The sequence below is a fragment of the Crinia signifera genome, chromosome 3 (assembly GCF_055691185.1).
Source record: "Crinia signifera chromosome 3, ASM5569118v1, whole genome shotgun sequence".
Lineage (NCBI taxonomy): Eukaryota > Metazoa > Chordata > Amphibia > Anura > Myobatrachidae > Crinia > Crinia signifera.
In genome coordinates this window covers 1019288-1038912 of record NC_139219.1, presented here as the reverse complement: position 1 = coordinate 1038912, position 19625 = coordinate 1019288, and the positions used below count along the sequence as shown (strand labels likewise).

At 47.6% G+C, this 19625-nt stretch overlaps 1 protein-coding gene across 2 annotated transcripts in view; it reads right to left on the bottom strand.

Moving 5' to 3' along the window:
- Positions 1 to 19625, bottom strand: part of RAB3GAP2 (RAB3 GTPase activating non-catalytic protein subunit 2) — a 270922-nt gene that overhangs the window by 44076 nt on the left and 207221 nt on the right. The window lies entirely within an intron of this gene.

Below are 19625 nucleotides of genomic sequence, written 5' to 3'. Positions count from 1 at the left end.
CCACCAGACAATGTGGGTCAGTATTGTACACTGGTCACTAGGGAATGGGACCTATACAGTACACTAGCCACCAGACAATGTGGGTCAGTATTGTACACTGGTCACTAGGGAATGGGACCTATACAGTACACTAGCCACCAGACAATGTGGGTCAGTATTGTACACTGGTCACTAGGGAATGGGACCTATACAGTACACTAGCCACCAGACAATGTGGGTCAGTATTGTACACTGGTCACTAGGGAATGGGACCTACAAAGTACACTAGCCACCAGACAATGTGGGTCAGTATTGTACACTGGTCACTAGGGAATGGGACCTATACAGTACACTAGCCACCAGACAATGTGGGTCAGTATTGTACACTGGTCACTAGGGAATGGGACCTATACAGTACACTAGCCACCAGACAATGTGGGTCAGTATTGTACACTGGTCACTAGGGAATGGGACCTATACAGTACACTAGCCACCAGACAATGTGGGTCAGTATTGTACACTGGTCACTAGGGAATGGGACCTATACAGTACACTAGCCACCAGACAATGTGGGTCAGTATTGTACACTGGTCACTAGGGAATGGGACCTATACAGTACACTAGCCACCAGACAATGTGGGTCAGTATTGTACACTGGTCACTAGGGAATGGGACCTATTACAGTACACTAGCCACCAGACAATGTGGGTCAGTATTGTACACTGGTCACTAGGGAATGGGACCTATACAGTACACTAGCCACCAGACAATGTGGGTCAGTATTGTACACTGGTCACTAGGGAATGGGACCTATACAGTACACTAGCCACCAGACAATGTGGGTCAGTATTGTACACTGGTCACTAGGGAATGGGACCTATACAGTACACTAGCCACCAGACAATGTGGGTCAGTATTGTACACTGGTCACTAGGGAATGGGACCTATACAGTACACTAGCCACCAGACAATGTGGGTCAGTATTGTACACTGGTCACTAGGGAATGGGACCTATACAGTACACTAGCCACCAGACAATGTGGGTCAGTATTGTACACTGGTCACTAGGGAATGGGACCTATACAGTACACTAGCCACCAGACAATGTGGGTCAGTATTGTACACTGGTCACTAGGGAATGGGACCTATACAGTACACTAGCCACCAGACAATGTGGGTCAGTATTGTACACTGGTCACTAGGGAATGGGACCTACACAGTACACTAGCCACCAGACAATGTGGGTCAGTATTGTACACTGGTCACTAGGGAATGGGACCTACACAGTACACTAGCCACCAGACAATGTGGGTCAGTATTGTACACTGGTCACTAGGGAATGGGACCTATACAGTACACTAGCCACCAGACAATGTGGGTCAGTATTGTACACTGGTCACTAGGGAATGGGACCTATACAGTACACTAGCCACCAGACAATGTGGGTCAGTATTGTACACTGGTCACTAGGGAATGGGACCTATACAGTACACTAGCCACCAGACAATGTGGGTCAGTATTGTACACTGGTCACTAGGGAATGGGACCTATTAAGTATTGTACACTGGTCACTAGGGAATGGGACCTATACAGTACACTAGCCACCAGACAATGTGGGTCAGTATTGTACACTGGTCACTAGGGAATGGGACCTATACTGTACACTAGCCACCAGACAATGTGGGTCAGTATTGTACACTGGTCACTAGGGAATGGGACCTATACAGTACACTAGCCACCAGACAATGTGGGTCAGTATTGTACACTGGTCACTAGGGAATGGGACCTATACAGTACACTAGCCACCAGACAATGTGGGTCAGTATTGTACACTGGTCACTAGGGAATGGGACCTACACAGTACACTAGCCACCAGACAATGTGGGTCAGTATTGTACACTGGTCACTAGGGAATGGGACCTATACTGTACACTAGCCACCAGACAATGTGGGTCAGTATTGTACACTGGTCACTAGGGAATGGGACCTATACAGTACACTAGCCACCAGACAATGTGGGTCAGTATTGTACACTGGTCACTAGGGAATGGGACCTATACAGTACACTAGCCACCAGACAATGTGGGTCAGTATTGTACACTGGTCACTAGGGAATGGGACCTATACAGTACACTAGCCACCAGACAATGTGGGTCAGTATTGTACACTGGTCACTAGGGAATGGGACCTATACAGTACACTAGCCACCAGACAATGTGGGTCAGTATTGTACACTGGTCACTAGGGAATGGGACCTACACAGTACACTAGCCACCAGACAATGTGGGTCAGTATTGTACACTGATCACTAGGGAATGGGACCTATACAGTACACTAGCCACCAGACAATGTGGGTCAGTATTGTACACTGGTCACTAGGGAATGGGACCTATACAGTATACTAGCCACCAGACAATGTGGGTCAGTATTGTACACTGGTCACTAGGGAATGGGACCTATACAGTACACTAGCCACCAGACAATGTGGGTCAGTATTGTACACTGGTCACTAGGGAATGGGACCTACACAGTACACTAGCCACCAGACAATGTGGGTCAGTATTGTACACTGGTCACTAGGGAATGGGACCTACACAGTACACTAGCCACCAGACAATGTGGGTCAGTATTGTACACTGGTCACTAGGGAATGGGACCTATACAGTACACTAGCCACCAGACAATGTGGGTCAGTATTGTACACTGGTCACTAGGGAATGGGACCTATACAGTACACTAGCCACCAGACAATGTGGGTCAGTATTGTACACTGGTCACTAGGGAATGGGACCTACACTGTACACTAGCCACCAGACAATGTGGGTCAGTATTGTACACTGGTCACTAGGGAATGGGACCTATACAGTACACTAGCCACCAGACAATGTGGGTCAGTATTGTACACTGGTCACTAGGGAATGGGACCTATACAGTATACTAGCCACCAGACAATGTGGGTCAGTATTGTACACTGGTCACTAGGGAATGGGACCTATACAGTACACTAGCCACCAGACAATGTGGGTCAGTATTGTACACTGGTCACTAGGGAATGGGACCTACAAAGTACACTAGCCACCAGACAATGTGGGTCAGTATTGTACACTGGTCACTAGGGAATGGGACCTACACTGTACACTAGCCACCAGACAATGTGGGTCAGTATTGTACACTGGTCACTAGGGAATGGGACCTATACTGTACACTAGCCACCAGACAATGTGGGTCAGTATTGTACACTGGTCACTAGGGAATGGGACCTATACTGTACACTAGCCACCAGACAATGTGGGTCAGTATTGTACACTGGTCACTAGGGAATGGGACCTATACAGTACACTAGCCACCAGACAATGTGGGTCAGTATTGTACACTGGTCACTAGGGAATGGGACCTATACTGTACACTAGCCACCAGACAATGTGGGTCAGTATTGTACACTGGTCACTAGGGAATGGGACCTATACAGTACACTAGCCACCAGACAATGTGGGTCAGTATTGTACACTGGTCACTAGGGAATGGGACCTACACAGTACACTAGCCACCAGACAATGTGGGTCAGTATTGTACACTGGTCACTAGGGAATGGGACCTATACTGTGCACTAGCCACCAGACAATGTGGGTCAGTATTGTACACTGGTCACTAGGGAATGGGACCTACACAGTACACTAGCCACCAGACAATGTGGGTCAGTATTGTACACTGGTCACTAGGGAATGGGACCTATACAGTACACTAGCCACCAGACAATGTGGGTCAGTATTGTACACTGGTCACTAGGGAATGGGACCTACAAAGTACACTAGCCACCAGACAATGTGGGTCAGTATTGTACACTGGTCACTAGGGAATGGGACCTACACAGTACACTAGCCACCAGACAATGTGGGTCAGTATTGTACACTGGTCACTAGGGAATGGGACCTATACTGTACACTAGCCACCAGACAATGTGGGTCAGTATTGTACACTGGTCACTAGGGAATGGGACCTATACAGTACACTAGCCACCAGACAATGTGGGTCAGTATTGTACACTGGTCACTAGGGAATGGGACCTATACAGTACACTAGCCACCAGACAATGTGGGTCAGTATTGCACACTGGTCACTAGGGAATGGGACCTACAAAGTACACTAGCCACCAGACAATGTGGGTCAGTATTGTACACTGGTCACTAGGGAATGGGACCTACACAGTACACTAGCCACCAGACAATGTGGGTCAGTATTGTACACTGGTCACTAGGGAATGGGACCTACACAGTACACTAGCCACCAGACAATGTGGGTCAGTATTGTACACTGGTCACTAGGGAATGGGACCTATACTGTGCACTAGCCACCAGACAATGTGGGTCAGTATTGTACACTGGTCACTAGGGAATGGGACCTACACAGTTACACTAGCCACCAGACAATGTGGGTCAGTATTGTACACTGGTCACTAGGGAATGGGACCTATACAGTACACTAGCCACCAGACAATGTGGGTCAGTATTGTACACTGGTCACTAGGGAATGGGACCTACAAAGTACACTAGCCACCAGACAATGTGGGTCAGTATTGTACACTGGTCACTAGGGAATGGGACCTACACAGTACACTAGCCACCAGACAATGTGGGTCAGTATTGTACACTGGTCACTAGGGAATGGGACCTATACAGTACACTAGCCACCAGACAATGTGGGTCAGTATTGCACACTGGTCACTAGGGAATGGGACCTACAAAGTACACTAGCCACCAGACAATGTGGGTCAGTATTGTACACTGGTCACTAGGGAATGGGACCTACACAGTACACTAGCCACCAGACAATGTGGGTCAGTATTGTACACTGGTCACTAGGGAATGGGACCTACACAGTACACTAGCCACCAGACAATGTGGGTCAGTATTGTACACTGGTCACTAGGGAATGGGACCTATACTGTGCACTAGCCACCAGACAATGTGGGTCAGTATTGTACACTGGTCACTAGGGAATGGGACCTACACAGTACACTAGCCACCAGACAATGTGGGTCAGTATTGTACACTGGTCACTAGGGAATGGGACCTATACAGTACACTAGCCACCAGACAATGTGGGTCAGTATTGTACACTGGTCACTAGGGAATGGGACCTACAAAGTACACTAGCCACCAGACAATGTGGGTCAGTATTGTACACTGGTCACTAGGGAATGGGACCTACACAGTACACTAGCCACCAGACAATGTGGGTCAGTATTGTACACTGGTCACTAGGGAATGGGACCTATACTGTACACTAGCCACCAGACAATGTGGGTCAGTATTGTACACTGGTCACTAGGGAATGGGACCTATACAGTACACTAGCCACCAGACAATGTGGGTCAGTATTGTACACTGGTCACTAGGGAATGGGACCTATACAGTACACTAGCCACCAGACAATGTGGGTCAGTATTGCACACTGGTCACTAGGGAATGGGACCTACAAAGTACACTAGCCACCAGACAATGTGGGTCAGTATTGTACACTGGTCACTAGGGAATGGGACCTACACAGTACACTAGCCACCAGACAATGTGGGTCAGTATTGTACACTGGTCATTAGGGAATGGGACCTACACAGTACACTAGCCACCAGACAATGTGGGTCAGTATTGTACACTGGTCATTAGGGAATGGGACCTACACAGTACACTAGCCACCAGACAATGTGGGTCAGTATTGTACACTGGTCCCTAGGGAATGGGACCTATACAGTACACTAGCCACCAGACAATGTGGGTCAGTATTGTACACTGGTCACTAGGGAATGGGACCTACACAGTACACTAGCCACCAGACAATGTGGGTCAGTATTGTACACTGGTCATTAGGGAATGGGACCTACACAGTACACTAGCCACCAGACAATGTGTGTCAGTATTGTACACTGGTCATTAGGGAATGGGACCTACACAGTACACTAGCCACCAGACAATGTGGGTCAGTATTGTACACTGGTCCCTAGGGAATGGGACCTATACAGTACACTAGCCACCAGACAATGTGGGTCAGTATTGTACACTGGTCACTAGGGAATGGGACCTATACAGTACACTAGCCACCAGACAATGTGGGTCAGTATTGTACACTGGTCACTAGGGAATGGGACCTATACAGTACACTAGCCACCAGACAATGTGGGTCAGTATTGTACACTGGTCACTAGGGAATGGGACCTATACTGTACACTAGCCACCAGACAATGTGGGTCAGTATTGTACACTGGTCACTAGGGAATGGGACCTATACTGTACACTAGCCACCAGACAATGTGGGTCAGTATTGTACACTGGTCACTCGGGAATGGGACCTACACAGTACACTAGCCACCAGACAATGTGGGTCAGTATTGTACACTGGTCACTAGGGAATGGGACCTACACAGTACACTAGCCACCAGACAATGTGGGTCAGTATTGTACACTGGTCACTAGGGAATGGGACCTACACAGTACACTAGCCACCAGACAATGTGGGTCAGTATTGTACACTGGTCACTAGGGAATGGGACCTATACAGTACACTAGCCACCAGACAATGTGGGTCAGTATTGTACACTGGTCACTAGGGAATGGGACCTATACTGTACACTAGCCACCAGACAATGTGGGTCAGTATTGTAAACTGGTCACTAGGGAATGGGACCTATACAGTACACTAGCCACCAGACAATGTGGGTCAGTATTGTAAACTGGTCACTAGGGAATGGGACCTATACAGTACACTAGCCACCAGACAATGTGGGTCAGTATTGTACACTGGTCACTAGGGAATGGGACCTATACAGTACACTAGCCACCAGACAATGTGGGTCAGTATTGTAAACTGGTCACTAGGGAATGGGACCTATACAGTACACTAGCCACCAGACAATGTGGGTCAGTATTGTACACTGGTCGCTAGGGAATGGGACCTATACAGTACACTAGCCACCAGACAATGTGGGTCAGTATTGTACACTGGTCACTAGGGAATGGGACCTATACAGTACACTAGCCACCAGACAATGTGGGTCAGTATTGTACACTGGTCACTAGGGAATGGGACCTATACTGTACACTAGCCACCAGACAATGTGGGTCAGTATTGTACACTGGTCACTAGGGAATGGGACCTACACAGTACAGTAGCCACCAGACAATGTGGGTCAGTATTGTACACTAGTCACTAGGGAATGGGACCTACACAGTACAGTAGCCACCAGACAATGTGGGTCAGTATTGTACACGGGTCACTAGAGAATGGGACCTATACAGTACACTAGCCACCAGACAATGTGGGTCAGTATTGTACACTGGTCACTAGGGAATGGGACCTATACAGTACACTAGCCACCAGACAATGTGGGTCAGTATTGTACACTGGTCACTAGGGAATGGGACCTATACAGTACACTAGCCACCAGACAATGTGGGTCAGTATTGTACACTGGTCACTAGGGAATGGGACCTATACAGTACACTAGCCACCAGACAATGTGGGTCAGTATTGTACACTGGTCACTAGGGAATGGGACCTATACAGTACACTAGCCACCAGACAATGTGGGTCAGTATTGTACACTGGTCGCTAGGGAAAGGGACCTATACAGTACACTAGCCACTAAATATTGTGGGTCAGTATTGTACACTGGTCACTAGGGAATGGGACCTATACAGTACACTAGCCACCAGACAATGTGGGTCAGTATTGTACACTGGTCACTAGGGAATGGGACCTATACAGTACACTAGCCACCAGACAATGTGGGTCAGTATTGTACACTGGTCACTAGGGAATGGGACCTATACAGTACACTAGCCACCAGACAATGTGGGTCAGTATTGTACACTGGTCCCTAGGGAATGGGACCTATACAGTACACTAGCCACCAGACAATGTGGGTCAGTATTGTACACTGGTCACTAGGGAATGGGACCTATACAGTACACTAGCCACCAGACAATGTGGGTCAGTATTGTACACTGGTCCCTAGGGAATGGGACCTATACTGTACACTAGCCACCAGACAATGTGGGTCAGTATTGTACACTGTTCACTAGGGAATGGGACCTATACAGTACACTAGCCACCAGACAATGTGGGTCAGTATTGTACACTGGTCACTAGGGAATGGGACCTATACTGTACACTAGCCACCAGACAATGTGGGTCAGTATTGTACACTGGTCACTAGGGAATGGGACCTATACTGTACACTAGCCACCAGACAATGTGCGTCAGTATTGTACACTGGTCACTAGGGAATGGGACCTATACAGTACACTAGCCACCAGACAATGTGGGTCAGTATTGTACACTGGTCACTAGGGAAAGGGACCTATACAGTACACTAGCCACCAGACAATGTGGGTCAGTATTGTACACTGGTCACTAGGGAATGGGACCTATACAGTACACTAGCCACCAGACAATGTGGGTCAGTATTGTACACTGGTCACTAGGGAATGGGACCTATACTGTACACTAGCCACCAGACAATGTGGGTCAGTATTGTACACTGGTCACTAGGGAATGGGACCTATACAGTACACTAGCCACCAGACAATGTGGGCCAGTATTGTACACTGGTCACTAGGGAATGGGACCTATACAGTACACTAGCCACCAGACAATGTGGGTCAGTATTGTACACTGGTCACTAGGGAATGGGACCTACACAGTACACTAGCCACCAGACAATGTGGGTCAGTATTGTACACTGGTCACTAGGGAATGGGACCTACACAGTACACTAGCCACCAGACAATGTGGGTCAGTATTGTACACTGGTCACTAGGGAATGGGACCTACACAGTACACTAGCCACCAGACAATGTGGGTCAGTATTGTACACTGGTCACTAGGGAATGGGACCTATACAGTACACTAGCCACCAGACAATGTGGGTCAGTATTGTACACTGGTCACTAGGGAATGGGACCTATACTGTACACTAGCCACCAGACAATGTGGGTCAGTATTGTACACTGGTCACTAGGGAATGGGACCTACACAGTACAGTAGCCACCAGACAATGTGGGTCAGTATTGTACACTAGTCACTAGGGAATGGGACCTACACAGTACAGTAGCCACCAGACAATGTGGGTCAGTATTGTACACGGGTCACTAGAGAATGGGACCTATACAGTACACTAGCCACCAGACAATGTGGGTCAGTATTGTACACTGGTCACTAGGGAATGGGACCTATACAGTACACTAGCCACCAGACAATGTGGGTCAGTATTGTACACTGGTCACTAGGGAATGGGACCTATACAGTACACTAGCCACCAGACAATGTGGGTCAGTATTGTACACTGGTCACTAGGGAATGGGACCTATACAGTACACTAGCCACCAGACAATGTGGGTCAGTATTGTACACTGGTCACTAGGGAATGGGACCTATACAGTACACTAGCCACCAGACAATGTGGGTCAGTATTGTACACTGGTCACTAGGGAATGGGACCTATACAGTACACTAGCCACCAGACAATGTGGGTCAGTATTGTACACTGGTCGCTAGGGAAAGGGACCTATACAGTACACTAGCCACTAAATATTGTGGGTCAGTATTGTACACTGGTCACTAGGGAATGGGACCTATACAGTACACTAGCCACCAGACAATGTGGGTCAGTATTGTACACTGGTCACTAGGGAATGGGACCTATACAGTACACTAGCCACCAGACAATGTGGGTCAGTATTGTACACTGGTCACTAGGGAATGGGACCTATACAGTACACTAGCCACCAGACAATGTGGGTCAGTATTGTACACTGGTCCCTAGGGAATGGGACCTATACAGTACACTAGCCACCAGACAATGTGGGTCAGTATTGTACACTGGTCACTAGGGAATGGGACCTACACAGTACACTAGCCACCAGACAATGTGGGTCAGTATTGTACACTGGTCACTAGGGAATGGGACCTATACAGTACACTAGCCACCAGACAATGTGCGTCAGTATTGTACACTGGTCACTAGGGAATGGGACCTATACAGTACACTAGCCACCAGACAATGTGGGTCAGTATTGTACACTGGTCACTAGGGAATGGGACCTACACAGTACACTAGCCACCAGACAATGTGGGTCAGTATTGTACACTGGTCCCTAGGGAATGGGACCTATACAGTACACTAGCCACCAGACAATGTGGGTCAGTATTGTACACTGGTCACTAGGGAATGGGACCTATACAGTACACTAGCCACCAGACAATGTGGGTCAGTATTGTACACTGGTCATTAGGGAATGGGACCTACACAGTACACTAGCCACCAGACAATGTGTGTCAGTATTGTACACTGGTCATTAGGGAATGGGACCTACACAGTACACTAGCCACCAGACAATGTGGGTCAGTATTGTACACTGGTCCCTAGGGAATGGGACCTATACAGTACACTAGCCACCAGACAATGTGGGTCAGTATTGTACACTGGTCACTAGGGAATGGGACCTATACAGTACACTAGCCACCAGACAATGTGGGTCAGTATTGTACACTGGTCCCTAGGGAATGGGACCTATACAGTACACTAGCCACCAGACAATGTGGGTCAGTATTGTACACTGGTCACTAGGGAATGGGACCTATACAGTACACTAGCCACCAGACAATGTGGGTCAGTATTGTACACTGGTCCCTAGGGAATGGGACCTATACTGTACACTAGCCACCAGACAATGTGGGTCAGTATTGTACACTGTTCACTAGGGAATGGGACCTATACAGTACACTAGCCACCAGACAATGTGGGTCAGTATTGTACACTGGTCACTAGGGAATGGGACCTATACTGTACACTAGCCACCAGACAATGTGGGTCAGTATTGTACACTGGTCACTAGGGAATGGGACCTATACTGTACACTAGCCACCAGACAATGTGCGTCAGTATTGTACACTGGTCACTAGGGAATGGGACCTATACAGTACACTAGCCACCAGACAATGTGGGTCAGTATTGTACACTGGTCACTAGGGAAAGGGACCTATACAGTACACTAGCCACCAGACAATGTGGGTCAGTATTGTACACTGGTCACTAGGGAATGGGACCTATACAGTACACTAGCCACCAGACAATGTGGGTCAGTATTGTACACTGGTCACTAGGGAATGGGACCTATACTGTACACTAGCCACCAGACAATGTGGGTCAGTATTGTACACTGGTCACTAGGGAATGGGACCTATACAGTACACTAGCCACCAGACAATGTGGGTCAGTATTGTACACTGGTCACTAGGGAATGGGACCTATACAGTACACTAGCCACCAGACAATGTGGGTCAGTATTGTACACTGGTCACTAGGGAATGGGACCTACACAGTACACTAGCCACCAGACAATGTGGGTCAGTATTGTACACTGGTCACTAGGGAATGGGACCTACACAGTACACTAGCCACCAGACAATGTGGGTCAGTATTGTACACTGGTCACTAGGGAATGGGACCTACACAGTACACTAGCCACCAGACAATGTGGGTCAGTATTGTACACTGGTCACTAGGGAATGGGACCTATACAGTACACTAGCCACCAGACAATGTGGGTCAGTATTGTACACTGGTCATTAGGGAATGGGACCTACACAGTACACTAGCCACCAGACAATGTGGGTCAGTATTGTACACTGGTCCCTAGGGAATGGGACCTATTCAGTACACTAGCCACCAGACAATGTGGGTCAGTATTGTACACTGGTCACTAGGGAATGGGACCTATACAGTACACTAGCCACCAGACAATGTGGGTCAGTATTGTACACTGGTCACTAGGGAATGGGACCTATACAGTACACTAGCCACCAGCCAATGTGGGTCAGTATTGTACACTGGTCACTAGGGAATGGGACCTATACAGTACACTAGCCACCAGACAATGTGGGTCAGTATTGTACACTGGTCACACTAGGGAATGGGACCTATACAGTACACTAGCCACCAGACAATGTGGGTCAGTATTGTACACTGGTCCCTAGGGAATGGGACCTATACAGTACACTAGCCACCAGACAATGTGGGTCAGTATTGTACACTGGTCACTAGGGAATGGGACCTATACAGTACACTAGCCACCAGACAATGTGGGTCAGTATTGTACACTGGTCACTAGGGAATGGGACCTACACAGTACACTAGCCACCAGACAATGTGGGTCAGTATTGTACACTGGTCACTAGGGAATGGGACCTATACAGTACACTAGCCACCAGACAATGTGCGTCAGTATTGTACACTGGTCACTAGGGAATGGGACCTACACAGTACACTAGCCACCAGACAATGTGGGTCAGTATTGTACACTGGTCACTAGGGAATGGGACCTATACAGTACACTAGCCATCAGACAATGTGGGTCAGTACTGTTTGTTATTGGAACATAGGGTTTTTTGCTGTCCACTAGTGACTAGAAACGTGGTTCTATACTGTAAAGTGTACTACACATTATGGGGAAAATTTACTAAGATGTGTAATCTACTTCATGTGATGTTGCTATGGGTAACCAATCAGATCCTGTCTACTATCTTCTAGAAGGTGCTAAATATATAAGTAGATTCTGATTGGTTGCCCATAGCAACATCACGTGTGAGGTAGAGGACACATCTTAGTAATTTTCCCCCTATAAGTTCTATAGTATATATAAGCCATGTTATAGTGGGGTCAGCATAGTACTTCAGTAATCAGAAATAGCTTTTACGTACAACAGCCACAACTAAATGAGGCTAGGAGATCATCAGAGGACTTACCATGGGGGACACTGGAGACCATGGGGGGCACTGGAGACCATGGGGGGCACTGGAGACCATGGGGGGCACTGGAGACCATGGGGGACACTGGAGACCATGGGGGACCATGGGGGGCACTGGAGACCATGGGGGGCACTGGAGACCATGGGGGGCACTGGAGACCATGGGGGGCACTGGAGACCATGGGGGGCACTGGAGACCATGGAGAACACTGGAGACCATGGGGAACACTGGAGACCATGGGGAACACTGGAGACCATGGGGGACACTGGAGACCATGGGGGACACTGGAGACCATGGGGGACACTGGAGACCATGGGGGACACTGGAGACCATGGGGGACACTGGATACCATGGGGGGCACTGGAGACCATGGAGAACACTGGAGAACATGGGTATACAGCGGATCGAAGGAACATAGGATCCTCCAGACTCTATTCCCTGCCCCATCCCTCACTGATGTTGGGACTGGCATGTTAGCTAGTCAGTAGGCCATGGGGTATACGTCACTAGGTCGACAAATAAAAAAACGGTTGACAAGGCTTAAGGTCGACAGGTTCATTAGGTCGAAGCAAGCATTATGTTGACATTGGGAAAGTTTTTCCCATTTTTTCTAACCGACGTGTGGCGACAGGTGGAATTTCATGCCCTACCATCCACCAGGGAGTGGAGGGAGAATAGATTAGTGTGTACGCAGCATGGCGAGCCATGCAAGGGGACATGGTACACTTGTTAGGAGTCTACATTCGGGAGAAAAACCCCATGTCGTCCGTTTGACTGTCGACCTTCCCAATATGGACCTGATGCTTGTCTCGACCTAATGACTCTGTCGACCTTAAGCCATGTTGACCTTTTTTATGTGTCAACCTAAGGCCTGTAGACCTTCAGTGGTTGACCTAATTCATGTCGACCTTAGTTTGGTCGACCTCCTGATCCAATCCAATGTGCGGACTAACCCCACCACGGGCAGTAATACCTAGTAGAGAAGGGTCCCAAGCACCGAACAAGCTTGACAAACAGTTACCATGGAGGGGCAATGAACACTGGCTGTGCAGGTCTGGCGTGACCAGGATGGCTGCAACACCATGACTTTTTGTGAAGGACCCATAGAAGGAGAGGCATTGGGTGAAAGAGGTACGTGGGCTGATAGATCTAGGGGAGTACAACAACGTCCTTCGAAGCTTGTGAAGACTCTCCTACATGCATGCCTTTCCAGCTGAGGAAGTCCGCATCCTAGTTCTGGACTCCTAGAACAGGATTGGAAGGAAGCAATCTGACTTCTTACATGGCGCCCCAACATCTGGTATCCCGATAGGTGACTGCAGTCGTGTTGGCGGACCAAACCCTCACTGCCTTGTGCTGAAGGATAGGCCAAGCCAAACAAAGTGCGCAGTAGACCACCCGAATCTCCAAGATGCTGATAGAAGACATGCTTCTCAATCTGCCTACCACCTTTGGAAGGTATAACTGTATGATCCATGGGGAGAAGTACCCAGTCCTGAATCAGGAAGATGCAGGAGAGAATGAGATGCCTCCCAAGACAGAACGATCGACTGGGATTAGAGAATGGGGGGAGAATGGTTCACCACTCCAGGACTTCCAACTGCAGAGTGCAGGAATGTAATAGAGCATATTCCACCAGGAGGGAGTCCCTCTTGTCCCTGGGAACAAAATCTCTGAGCTTTGGAGTCTTGAATAGTACCCAGATGGAGTATATGGCTGGAAAGTTTCCAACTGATCATCAAACCATAACCAGCAGGAGAATGTTGTCCAGGTAAGGCAGAATTTGGAACACCATTCTGCCAATGCTGGCTGCCATTACAGGCAGAACCACCATACGCTGCTGTAAAAAGTGCTCTCTGTACTCTAAATTAAAGGAACCATTGATGATCGTCCCAAATGGAAATATGTAAGTAGACATCGTGGATGTACAAGGAAGCCATAAAACTGCAGTTCCATGGTTTGCTTGATAGAGTGTAGTGATCCTTTACTGAATGGTAGCAACTTCACAGCTTTTTCTGACTCACTGTACACTTGTCAGGTGATAAGTCAATGTGCCAGCCTTTCTTCCACAGGCAAAGCAAATATATTGGTCGAGTGGACCCAGTGGCATCACCCTAGTAAGCGCCAGCTTCCCATATGTGGTTCAACAATGGTACAGATATTGGATTTACAAATGCCCAAGTGAAGCCCACACTCCAAGGAGTCAGAAAACTGACATATGGCCTTGGCCAGCCAGGCTAACACAAAGGTTGGGCGTAAAGCAGCCTTACAACTGGAAAAGATCAACTTAAGGAAATGTTTACCAACTTCCTGTCATTGGGGACCTTGAGTGAGGCCACATTGGAATAGGAATTGTGGTTGATTTATCAAAGTACGTAATTTAGGTCATCCACTGGGGAGAAGACTCCCACTATTTCCTGTAACCCTCAATGAGAGGATAGAAGTAGTGTGAAGGAACACTGTTGGCTACAGGGGATGCAGTGTAAATCCCGGCGGTCAGGATCCCGGCGTTCAAAATCCCGACGCCGGAATCCCGACTGCCGAAATCCCGACACTTTCTCCCTCCGTGGGTGTCCACGACACCCTTGGAGGGAGAATAAATTAGTTTTCCGAGCGTTGCGTGGTACCGGGCCCGCTGCGTGGCGAGCGCAGCGAGCCCGCAAGGGGGGGGCGATCCACGTCCCCCTCTTGTTGGGATTCCGGCGTCGGGATTTTAAACACCGGGATCCCGACCGCCGGGATTTAATATTGAATCCGGCTACAGGTTCTGTTTAAAGAGGGGTGCCTAAAAGGCAGGGGAAGCATCTGAATCTTTAATGTGTAAAGCTGAACGAACGGACTTAAATAAGGCATCTATGTCAACCAAGGCTAAGCTATCATCTGGAGACAAGGCAACCTCAACTTCAGCCATTTATCACACTTCATCATCTAGATACAGTAGCCTGAATGGAGAGGTCTAGAGCTATCCCGGCAGGAGGACCTACGCTTGGAGAAAGGCTCCAGCATGCCTTGCAGAGAGCTACAGTATTTCACAGACCTTTGATAGATTGGGAAAACTCTTGAACCCAGGCAGGTTCAGTAAAAGGGGGTTAATGGTCCAGGTGTGAGCTAGGCAGTGATCAAATGAGGTAACCCAGTGACAACTGCCAATGGTGGAGGTAGACGGGAGGCTGCCAACTGAGATGCCAGGTCCAATGGCTAGTGACACCGAAGTTGCTTGTGAGGGAACCTCTTCAGGATGAGCCTCCCCACATCTCCCATCTGTCACACAACATAGTGTGGTCCTGCACCAAACATGGAAAGTTTTCCATACAGGTTTAGCAAGTGAATACACGCAGAATTTGAGCACACCTTTCCTGGGACCTAAACGGCAGAAATAGACCACAGCTATGTGACACAAGTTTAGCGAGAAACATAGGGGTATATACAGATGGAGCCAGACTCACAGGTGAGGGTTTTGGCGTACCACTTTGTATCGCGCTCAGACGCACTGAGGTGTGCTGCATCATGCCACACAATATGCATGCAATACACATCGCCACCACTGGGTGGATAATGCTCCACTAATCCAGCAGCAGATTGATATACAGTACAGTACAGATTCGCCAAGAATAGGGCATGGCTGGATCTGAGACGCTTGTGCATCTCATTCTCGGTGAAGGGCACTGTGGCTCCATCTGTACAGTACAAGCTCGGGAAAATGGTACGGGTACTATACAGAGGTCAGGTGGGGCGTCCGTGTCCTCCAGGCAAATGATTTAATAAACATAGCATACTGCAGTTCTCTTAGCTGATGCAGCAAGCATAACCAATGGCATGAGATCACTCTTTACATAGACTCATGAAGACGGGTCGCTATGACCCGGTGTCGTAGGCTAGTGGACAAGTGTGGCGCTCTCCATGCTCGGCGACCTGAGTTGGTTTCTCGAAGTGACCATGGTTTTCTCTCTGTTTTTAGTCTAGCATTCATACAGTTATACATACTACAGTACTGTACAGTAGTATCTATGTTAAACTGACGTTTGCATAGGTACAGTATGTGCACTTCTGTACAGGAGCCTCATTACACTATAACATATAGAGGCTATAGGTATACAGCGAGCATACAGTTATACATACTACAGTACTGTCCAGTAGTATCTATGTTAAACTGACGTTTGCATAGGTACAGTATGTGCACTTCTGTACAGGAGCCTCATTACACTATAACATATAGAGGCTATAGGTATACAGCGAGCATACAGTTATACATACTACAGTACTGTCCAGTAGTATCTATGTTAAATTGACGTTTGCATAGGTACAGTATGTGCACTTCTGTACAGGAGTCTCATTACACTATAACACATAGAGGCTATAGGGATACAGCGAGCATACAGTTCTACATACTACAGTACTGTCCAGTAGTATCTATGTTAAATTGACGTTTGCATAGGTACAGTATGTGCACTTCTGTACAGGAGCCTCATTACACTATAACATATAGAGGCTATAGGTATACAGCGAGCATACAGTTATACATACTACAGTACTGTCCAGTAGTATCTATGTTAAACTGACATTTGCATAGGTACAGTATGTGCACTTCTGTACATGAGTCTCATTACACTATAACACATAGAGGCTATAGGGATACAGCGAGCATACAGTTCTACATACTACAGTACTGTCCAGTAGTATCTATGTTAAACTGACGTTTGCATAGGTACAGTATGTGCACTTCTGTACATGAGTCTCATTACACTATAACACATAGAGGCTATAGGGATACAGCGAGCATACAGTTCTACATACTATGCAGAATACTAGGCTGACACAGCCTGGCTGACTATTGAAAGCTGACTATTGATATTTTGTCAGCTTTTAAAGTAGGAAGATTTTTAAGTAGGGAGAAAAAGTTACATAGATTAAAGATTGGACTTATTCTGGACTTAAACTGGACAGAAACTGCCAACCAACTTAACATCTTGACATCAAAGTGATTCAGAAAAACAGAAACTACAGCAACTCAGAAAACCCAAGGGACTGCTTTGAGTGAGCTCACTTCATACTCACAACATACTACTCCTGGGTATCTGACTGTACATCCAGCTTATCACCATTTCTGCAACTGCTAAAACTTTGACTATCACTGTTAATGCTGGTATTTGCACTGTCTGTTTTGAAAATGCCAAGCTGTACCTCTAATGACTTCACCTCTCCTGCTCTTCCATTGATAATAGGTGTCCCCCAAAATTTTATTCTTGGTCCTCTTCTTCTCTATCTCTATATGTCCTCTCTGGGTGAGCTTATGTGCTCACTTAACTTCCACTATCACCTCTATGCTGATAATACTAAAATCTACCGCTCCTTTTCTGATCTCTCTCCTTCCATCCTCACTCATATCTCCTACTGTCACTCTGCTATCTACTCCTGGATGACCCAGCTCTTTTTTAGACTTAAAATATCAAAGACTAAGCTGACCTCTTCCCACCCTCCTGCATAAAACCTGACAATCTCTCAACCTAACCTGTTTAAGCTCACTTCTTCCCCTTCTGTGTCACCCCAGTCTGTCTAATCCTCCCCTTTAGAATGTAAGCTCTCACGGGCAGGGCCCTCTCTCCTCTTGTGCCTTTCTTAGAATATATAAACCTCTGCCACCCTGATGATTGCTTCAGTGTCCTGTCCCCTGATGCAACTATCCATATTTACCATGTACTTGTCCTAAACTGTCTTGTACTGTAATTTGATATGTGTTTTTGTTCCTAATTATGCTTTGTAAAGCGCTGCGGAATTTGTGTGCGCTATATAAGAAACTGTTAATAAATAAATAATAAATAAATAAATAAATACTACAGTACTGTCCAGTACTGTCTATGTTAAATTGACGTTTGCATAGGTACAGTATGTACTATAGGGATACAGTGAGCATACAGTCACCGAACTGTCCGTAGCAGACCAGACCCAAGCACTTTGTATACTAAGTAGCATAATCCTTTATCTAGTAACTTCTAGAATATCAGATCTGTAAACTGATCTGGTTATAAATCTGCATTGTAGTTATTGTACCCTACAGAACGTGACAGCAGATAAGAACCCCGCAGCCCAGCTAGTCTGCCCCTTTTTTACCTTTTGGTTACTGCAACCCTATTTGATCCTTTTTTCTGTGCAAGGATATCGGTCTCTTCCATGCATTGCTCTACTGTCTCAGCCTCGACCACCTCTGACGGGAGGCTAACTCACGTATCTACTACCCTTCCTACCTATATATGGATATTAGAAGAGGCTGAGAATACTGGTTATGGTACTTGTTTCCTATCTGGGCGCCCACGATTTTAATCGCGGGCATCGGGGGTAAAATCGGGGCCATCGCGGCCGATAAAAAATCGGGTGCGATGTGCCAGACGCGATGCCCGCGATTTTCCCATAGAGAACAATGTTAAATGCCTCAATTTACCCGTGATGACCACGATTTACCATAGGAAACAATGTTAAATGGATAAATTTACCCAAATCAGCATAGGAACAATAGTAAATGGGCCAAAAACACCCCTGAACACTGAAATGTCCCCACAAAAGTAGTTGACGCCACCCCGCCATCAACGTGAACCCGAAGCGTGGCGAGCGCAGCGAGCCCGCGAGGGGCGGCGGTACGCGTCCTCCGACCTTTTCATGCCCTACTATCCACTAGGGCGTGGAGTGAGAATAGAATAGTGTGGCGAGCGTAGCGAGCCACCGAGCCCGAAGCGTGGCGAGCGCAGCGAGCCCCGCGAGGGGACGCGGATACCTTCACCGGTAAACGCGTCCCTTCGCGGGCTTCCCAGGTGTCCGCGTCGCCATGGACACCTGGGAAGCCCGCGAGGGGA